Source organism: Cyprinodon variegatus, unplaced genomic scaffold (assembly GCF_000732505.1).
Source record: "Cyprinodon variegatus isolate N-32 unplaced genomic scaffold, C_variegatus-1.0 Scaffold945, whole genome shotgun sequence".
Classification (NCBI taxonomy): domain Eukaryota; kingdom Metazoa; phylum Chordata; class Actinopteri; order Cyprinodontiformes; family Cyprinodontidae; genus Cyprinodon; species Cyprinodon variegatus.
The window spans coordinates 124,367-133,588 of NW_015151398.1; the positions used below are offsets into that span (position 1 = coordinate 124,367).

Below are 9,222 nucleotides of genomic sequence, written 5' to 3' on the forward strand. Positions count from 1 at the left end.
AAGCCTTAGCATAAAGCAAGATTTTATTGACCCCATAATGTATTGGTACTGGCCAGTGTTTACTTTACAGCCGTGTTTTCTTCCTGTGCTCATTGCTACGCTGAGGGGCTGCGCTTTGGCAACATGCACCATCATAAGCATTAAAGGGATTGATCATTTCATTTAGATTTCAGTAAAGGCGCCCCCTTGTTGCTCTCATTGATTGCTTCAAATCTGCTTATTAAGTATATTGTGGCTTTACTGCCAGCGAAGGTCCTACCTATTGCTGACTGTAGCTTATAATGGAGAACTTTTTTTTTTTAAAGTTGTTATACATTTTTAGATATATTTTATATTGGGCAGTGTTGCACTTTCTTTATTATGTAAGAATCTTCTGTAATCCTTTTACTTTAGTATTAACTGCCAACAAGTTATATTCAACGTTCAAATGGATCTTTATATGCAAGATGAATGTTTGTTTCTCTCTTTAAGACATCAGTTTCCTGTTTAATCGGTCTTATGAAAGGCTATGTTGAATTGAACCTGTAGGCCTCTTCATGCTGCACAATAGTTGCCTTGGTGCTGGTATTGCAAAGTGGTCCCAGTTTATCTGGACACTAAAGGCAGAACGGTAGGACCGAGCCATAGACGTCTCTGGGAGGCAGGAATGTTTTAACTGGTCACTTAATTGGACGGAGCTCCGTCTCACTTCTGCTGGATTGCAAACATTTTCTTCCTCCAACTTCCTTCTCCTCTGCCCCTCTGCTGATGTCACTGCACATAGTTGCAGAAAACCAAAACCAGATGGCCAAAGCCGCATGCTATTGCATGTTGGGTAAGAATAAACTATGCAGATAGTTTGGTCAATGCAAAATAGTTGATGGAGGTTGTGGAGAGGGCAGAGAGGGGTAGAATAGAACGATTGCTGGTCTGATTTGACCTTAACCCGGCTTTGAAGCTAGAGGGAGGGAGCCCGGACCAGTGTGCAGACTTTTAGGAGCTGCTGTCCATTTAAATGTCCTCGTTTTGCTGCAGAGGGAAATTAATCCCACTAAGTGTGAAATCTGAAGTCAAACTCTTGGTGCTTGACAAATGTACGTTGAACTATAATCCCCAAAGGCTGATGTAAGAATTTATTCTGCTACACAATTAGAACTGATGCAAGAATTAGCAAATGAATCTGCTTTTGTTTTCATTCTTTTCATATGATACTAGTTAAGACATTCCTTACTTGCATATCTAGTTGTCACATTCATTGATTAATGGTGTTTGTTACAGTTTCTAACTGGGCTGCCTATGTTTTGGGGATGGCTGTGGTTATGGGTGTTGATGAAAAGCACATGAGCCAGGGTGACTGCAGAGGAATGACGTAAGCAGCTCGCCGGGGAAGTGGGATCTGATCCAGAGGGTGGAACTCTTCTTCTCAGCCGGAACGTCAAGTTCTCTTTAGCCTTTTATTGTTATGGATTCTGCTGCTCAGTGTAAAGGCGAGGAGGAGTTTAAAAGGTTTTAGAAGATAAAGTCAAACATCAGAGGTGGTTAGAATTTCTGAAATAATTTTAGTCTCCTATTATGCTGATGGGAAGTAGTTTTTAAAGGGATAAAAAAAACTTCTTAAAGGTTATAGCAGAAGAAAAACGACTCCGATCTGCCCTGCATGAAACACTGGTGAAAAAAATGTGCATTCAACAGTAATTGTCTGCTCGTGTCTTTTCGTTATCAGGCCGCGGTCACACAGCATCAAACTGTAAAAGTGTGCACGAGGCCTAGATGTGCTGTTTAAATTAATGATCAGATTTATGAAGCCACAAACTGGCTCCGCGTCATGGAAAGTCAGTTCTGATTTGGACACACAGACGATGTACATGGGGCTGCCTTTAGGGCGACAACGCTTTGATCGAGTGGAAGAAAGTGACTTCCATACAGATTTGTTGGGTCATCATTTGCAGATGATTACGGTTTTTGTTAAGAACTGGAACAGATGTAACACATTTGACTTCCTATACGCTCCTTCAGATGTTTGAAGGATTTGTTTTACAAGCATAAGTTTATATAAAAGACTCCTTTCAGAGCTTGGATAGAAAAGAGAAGCCACATTTTTCAGGGTCTTGGCAGACTTCCTCTATGTTTGTGTGTTGTTTTTGTAACCTCATTAGAACCCTACAAAATCACTGACCTTGTCAGGACCAGTTTACTTTCTACAGTACAAAGCCTCCTTCTTTTGGCATACAGTGTGTGGTTATGGAAGAATTTAAACAGGGATGTAGGTTGATTAGATGCACCAATTCTTCAGAGATTGGAATAGGCCAATTTTCCCTTGATGGGCTCTGATCGGTAATCTGCAGGTCAAATAAGTATTTGAGGTGTGCTGCAGTGAGGCTTTTAAGTGTCTGTTGATGAATTCATAAATAATATGAGGAAGCGTGTGGCGAGGTTTACATCGTGAATGGAGAGATCAAAAGAGATTAGAGTACTGACACGGTTTCTGCACAGACTAAGACCCCAGTGGATCTGCTTAGACATAGTGGATTAGTGCTGGCGATTTGCTGGCCTGCGTGCAACACACGGGTGCATTTTGGGTCTCTTAGAAAAGAAATAATTTTTTTACTTAGGGGGATATAATATGGTTTCTCTTTTGAATAGATGTATTACATTGTAATTAAGGTGTTTTATACCTCTATGTAGTTTACATTTTAACTCTCTTTGTAATCAAAAATGTGAACAGAGAATTTATGTACACCAAATAGTTTTTCTTGAGTTTTTTATCGTTACATTTTACAATGTTCTAGAATTGGTAACTGATAAAAAGTAAACAAGACAACTAAAATAATTAAAACCAACTTATTAAACTGGCAAGGACGATAAAGTTGCAGCTAGAAACCCCAAAACATTACATACAAGTGTTTTGTGTGCAATAATTGCTCTTCTTGGGATTCTAACAAATGTAAATCTTTGTTGTTGAAGATTTTACATTACGATGAATGTGCAATACATGCTTTTGTTACATAACAGAACCATTTTCAGAAAGATCTGCTTATTTTAATTAAATTTGAGTTTTTTTTCTTTCTTTCTAGATAAACAAGATGAAAAAGCTTAGGATCCAACGTAATTGGTTTTTGAAATAATCTCATTTAATTCCTTCACCTCATCAAAACCTCTGGACAAATCTGCACTGCCGCATTCAAAGTAACCAAGTCCCATTATTTACCGTACATTTTTTTTTACAGACATCTGGAATATTTTAATTGAATCTATTTAGTTTTACTGTTGTCAGGTTTACCTGAATGAACCAATTATATTGTATTATTTTACAATTGTCTGTCGAGGTCATCCTCCAGTCTGAGCAGATGTCCACAGACATACAACAGTGCATATAGGGTCTTAATAGTTATGTCTACGTTTATCGTTCTTCCACTAATCCACTGAAGCTGCCTGTTTAGTTGTTTCTTTTTCTTTTTGGGCTTATTAACTATTAATCTTTTATAAGTGGGGTTAATTTGTCACTTTACGTTGGTTTCACATAAAAAAAAGCTACAGAAAATTCAAACTCCTTTAGAAAATCTGTAAAGGCAGAAGGTGGCTACAAAAAAAACAAAAAAACAATCAAAATCCTTCGATTTCTTACTTCAGATGCTTTGATCTAGTGTAAGGGCACGGAACAGGTTATTTATGTCTAAAAAAAAAGTAATAAAATGTGCACATTTAGCTGTAAAAAAAAAAAACTAGCAGGACTTTTCTAATGCTGTTTTCTTGATGACTCTTGGCTGTATGTGCGTGTTTGGTCTGACCTTGGATCAATGGTGCATTTTAGCAGCGGTGTTATGGAAACATGGTTAGTTTTCCCTTTGGCAACAGAAACACAGATAGCCAGAGGGTCAAGGGAAGTCAGGCAGAAGGCGTAAAAGTCAGTCATAATACTGTAGCAGCATCTGTTGGAGCTCATGAGTCAGCTTCTTTTCTCCTATTGACAAAACAGAAGAAAGCAGCCTGACTGGCCTTAAATAGTAGCTGAAGTCAATACGGGATGCGGGTCTTATTGTGTGGTTTTCTTTTTCGTAGATCTAATATGTTGGACTTTAAACATAACCTTCAAAGCACTATATATATATATATATATATATATATATATATATATAGATAGATAGATATAGATATAGAGATATAGAGATATAGAGATATATAGATATAGATATAGATATAGATATAGATATAGATAGATATATATAGATATAGATATAGATAGATATATATAGATATAGATATAGATAGATATATAGATAGATATATAGATATAATTCTTTATTTTTTCAATTTATTTCCTTATCCGAGTATATATTCATTGTTTTCCTTATCATAGTGTTAATATATTATTTACAATAAATACATTTAGGCCTGCACTGTAACACTGTTGAATGTTTGTATAATGATATGAGTAATTGTACTTCTAACAAAGATACATAACCTTAATATAATTATAAATCTTTTTTGCTCACACTAAGATAAACATATTTTTGGTTAAATTCGGGTCACAAAGTCAAGATCAGAGCATAAAAGAAGATCTTTTGAAGACAGCACTGCGAGCCGAGCACCCAACAGCCACAGCTCTGTGGACCACTTGTCTGAAGAAGTGGGTAGTATTGTACATTATATAATGTAAACTAGAGTGCAGCAGCCTTTTCGCTACAAACTCATACTTTCATAAGTGAATAGTAAGTCTGCCTCTAGAGAAACCATTTATATTGTAACCATTTATCGTCTTTACGGGTACGGGAACTTGCAAGATGACTTTTACTCTATTAAGGAGCAGGTTATTCATCCATATTCTCTAACTAACTCAACCCGACCATCAGAGACACCTTTCTCTGTTGCTTAACAGTATTTCAGAAGAGCTTGTCTGCAGATTCACAAAAATGACTGATTGTTTTTGCATTGTTTTTCTGCTCTAAGGCAGTGTGCAGAAAACATGCCACACAGACCATTTTTCTCCATCTCGTTGGTGGTCATCTCCCCTGAGGGGGCTTCTGCAACGGACACTCAATAAGGAGAGCTGTATTGATTTTCTGGAGGTGGGAAAGTAAGAGACCCCGTAACGGCTTCAATAACACCCCTAGTCTGTATCAGCTTGCCATACAGACTCTGCAGCACTTGTTCTATTACTTTGGTAGGACAGATCTGCACATGAATTTATTTGAGTTTGTGATAGAAGCTGTGGTGACAGTTCACTGTCCTCCTGACTCATCTGGAAGTGTTTTTCTTTCTTATTTTATAAAAAAAAAAACAAAGTTGTAGAATCCTGCTACTTGTTCCTATTATCTTAAACATTAATACTAACTTCTAATAACAACAAAGAAATAGTTAAAACTACCACAAAAGATCCCTTCTTGCATCTCGGACATTTTCCCATCTGCATTAACAAAGCAACCGGCATTGGCTTTCAAACAGCAACTCTGGTTAAAAGAAGTTCTTCTTTACTTCCTGGAAAAGCTCTGTGCTTTTCCAAAGGAATGAAAGAGATGGAGGGGGTATTTTGGCATGCTTTGGTTCCCCATGTTGAGGAAGTGCCAACTGAGCTCATTTCTATGCTCCAACAGTTTAAGGCTTTCTCATTCTCTGTATTCAGGATTGTTACCCAGGCAGTGGGAATGGAGGTCTGTGTGACTCAAGAAGCTGGGACAGATGATATGGTGGCTTCAGCTGAAAGACGTTCTTTTGAATAGAAAAGTTGGTCTGACTCATTCTTGGCATTTCTTCTTCTTTCTTTGAGAGCTGCTTTTGTTATATATATTATATAAATAATGTGACTCAGATTTTCCTCCATGGATTGAAATACAACAATGTAACAGAAACAGTTAAATGATGCACCTGTGGGTCAGTCAGAGAATTCTCCTTGATTAGCTCTGATTTTTGTTTGGGTCAAAATAAAAAAAAAAAAAAAAGGGATGCACGATATAATCGGCCCCCTATCGGTATCGGCCTGTATCGGCCTTAAAACTGAATGTCGGACATCGGCCACCCCACCGATATTTAACCCGATATTTGATAAGCTTCTGAGTTTCTAAAGTCTAAAAAAAAAAAAAAATACTACTTCTTCTTCTTCCTCAAAAACTTCTTTTTTACAGACTTAAAAACTTCTAAAGACGAGGGAAAAAATATTGATACATTAAAATATCACAATATCTTCATATGCTGACATATTGCCATTTAAAAACACCATATCAATCTCTTTTACTAATGAAATATGGCGACATATCAAAATTTGCAAAATATCACGAGAGTTTGTAACAGAACGATGAAATTTCACGAGATTTTGAGAGTAAAATAGATCGATACCGCATTTTTAAAAATCTATTTGATATCAGCATATGAAAATATATTTGAGTATATTATTTTTCAAAGTGTCAGAAATGGATAACAAAACTGCTATTTTCAATGATTACTTATTTTTCTCCAGCTTTAACATCGCTATCCATATCGTTTCGGTTATCGGCTACATGAGTTTTAAAATATCGGTATATCGGATATCGGCCAAAATCTCAATATCGTGCATCCCTAGAAAAAAAATATGAATAAATAGTTGATTTGATGCATTTAATTAAGAAGAAAAAATTTTCTTTTAAAGAAATGCATCAATTTGAAATATTTATACACTGCTCAAAATAAAAGGGAATAAAAGGGCCTGGATTTGGAGTCACCCAAAAAAAAACCCACTAGAGGCTGATCCAGCTTTGATGTAGTGTACTTTAAAACGGGTCTAAATGAGTATTTTGAGTGGCCTTCATGTTCCTGTATGACCTCCCTGAAACACCTGGGCATGCTCCTGATGAGGGGACCAATGTTCTCCTGACGGGGCTCCACCCAGACCTAAACTAAGCATCCACCAACTCCTGGACAACCTGTGATACAACATGATGTTTGTGGACGGATCGATGCGTAATGTTCCAGATGTGGTCGATTGGATTCCGGTCTGGGGAACGGATAGGCCAGTCATTGTCCTGCGTAAGGAGTAACTTAGAGCCAGCCCCACCAGCATATGGTCTCACAAGGGGTCTGAGGATCGTATCCCGGTGCCTAATGGAGGTCATGCTACCTCTGGCAAGCAAATGGAGCGCCGTGCGGCCAGCCAAAGAAATGCCCCCACAACACTGCCAAACTGGTCATGCTGAAGCATGTTGCAGGCAGCAGATCGCTCTTCACGGTGTCTCCACACTCTGTCATGTCTGATGCATGTGCTCAGTGTGAATTAGAACCACATCTTTATTGTGTTTTGCTAATTGCCAATGATTTACACCTGTCATCTATTTCATTTGCACAACAGCATATGAAAATCATTGTCAATCATTGTTGCTTATTAAATGGAAAGTTTGATTTCACAGAAGTTTGATTAGATTGAAGTTAAATTATGTTGTTTATGTGTGAACTTGGACCCCTGAAAGCTAAAGAAAGAATGCCAGGAAAGGTGAGGTGGGGTAAGAAATCGAAGGTGGTGCAACTAACTTTTAAAAGAAATAAAAGCTTGTATATCTCTGTAGGCCCTGAACAAAGAAAATAAAAAATGTTTGTCAGAGGGATGCTTGTCAGAGAATAAACAGGATTCATGTTTTTTATTTTTTTTGTTTGTTTTAAATCTCCAGAGTCTATGAAGGAAAAATTTACTCTTAAGTACATTTTTTTGTGTTAGCGGTGCTCTTTAGGGTCATAATTCTGTGTTTAAAGGTTCAGTAAAATACTTTCTCAGGAAAGGAAATAACAAAAAAATTAAATTCATAACACATTAAACGAGCTTTATTTTTACCTCTGCGGCATTTCTCGACAGGAAAAAAACAAAAATCCAACACAGTCGTATATATTTGGTCTGTACATTTTACATCTGCCTTTCCCTGGCAGCTGTTTAGCTGTCTCAGTTATGATGAATACTAGTCTAATTTAGACAGGATTAGACGCACAGTGCAAAGTTCTGTCATTTTTAATTATCAGTGGTTTATCCGCAGTATATTTGCTTTGCCAAATCTACTGCAAACTTTCTGCTGATTCTTTGTGAACTCCAGCAAGTGGTACTACCCAGTTTAATAAAGGGCCATATTGGTGACACAGATGCTCTATGTGTCATAGGGAGCAGCAGAATGTTCCACTTAGCAGAAGTACTGGGTTATTATCAAGATAAAACGTTTAACACCTTATGAATATTTGATGGTGTTAGATTTGTAGGTGTTCGGTATCCTCCAAGGCATACATTAATTTTAAGCCAATGGTTATATGAATGGTGGCGTAAATAAAGGTGAGAGGAAGTTAATGTGCTGCCACTGCAGGTGATGCATGACTGCAATCACTTTCACATTGTGAGGAAATGGTAGCTGTCCAAGGTATTGAAGCACATTAAATGCTTACAGATGTAGGTGTCTAAAGTCAAACTCACACATGGACCTTTAGTTCCTAGTGGGAAAGGCTAACATCTGCATGAACCAGATTTCATTGGGCTTTGTGAAAAGCATAATTACTTTTCCTTTGGTTCCAGGTTATTTATTTTGGAATTACAAGTTTCTTTGTGTATGCAAGAGAGCCGCCTTATATTTCTTTTCCAACCATTTTATGTTGAGTTAAAAGCATTTTGTCAGCCTAATTTTGTTTCACCCCAATGTTGAGAGAAAATTGCGGCAGTGCAAGAGGTTTAAGGGGAATGGAATTGGTTGAGAGCTTATGTACAGTCAGGAAAGGCAAACAAGATGGTTTCTGTTGGACTAATTTAAATTGTTTTACAAAAGACAGGAAAGACTTTAAAGAAAACTTGCATAAACAGACAATCTATACACAGGAAGGTATACCTTAAATTAAGATACAAGAAAAAAAAAGCAATAAACCCCAAAATTAAAAGATGTTAAAATAACAGGTTTAGCGCTAGCATCTGTCCAGCTCCGGAAACAGTTTTGTGCGTAAGAGGCTACTGGAAATGGTGTTTCTTGCCCCCCTAGTTTCAATTGAAAGCAACAGTGTATAACTTCTGATACTAGTATTAGTTCAATTTGAAATATATATCAAAAGATTTACAATACATAGTACTTGGTTCATATAAATGCCCTGTACAGGTTATCATTCTCAAAAACTCAGCCAGGTAAAGAGGCTGGGATCCATCGCTCAATGAGTCTTGTGACCCAAAAACATCACTTATTCCTTTCTGAACTCATCTTAAAGACGAGAGCTATCCTTGAAAGGTTGTTGTTAGGTAAAAAACAGATCTCACTCTTACCT

General features: G+C 37.2%; 1 protein-coding gene across 1 annotated transcript in view; it reads left to right on the plus strand.

The window, feature by feature from the left end:
* The first annotated feature begins 3,144 nt into the window (after window positions 1-3,144).
* The window catches only part of pitpnc1 (phosphatidylinositol transfer protein, cytoplasmic 1), a 58,280-nt gene continuing 52,202 nt past the window's right edge, over window positions 3,145-9,222 (plus strand). Inside the window, exon 1 of the mRNA XM_015398617.1 lies at window positions 3,145-3,165. The gene's annotated coding sequence lies outside the window, so the exon portion shown is untranslated. The remainder of the gene's footprint in view (window positions 3,166-9,222) is intronic.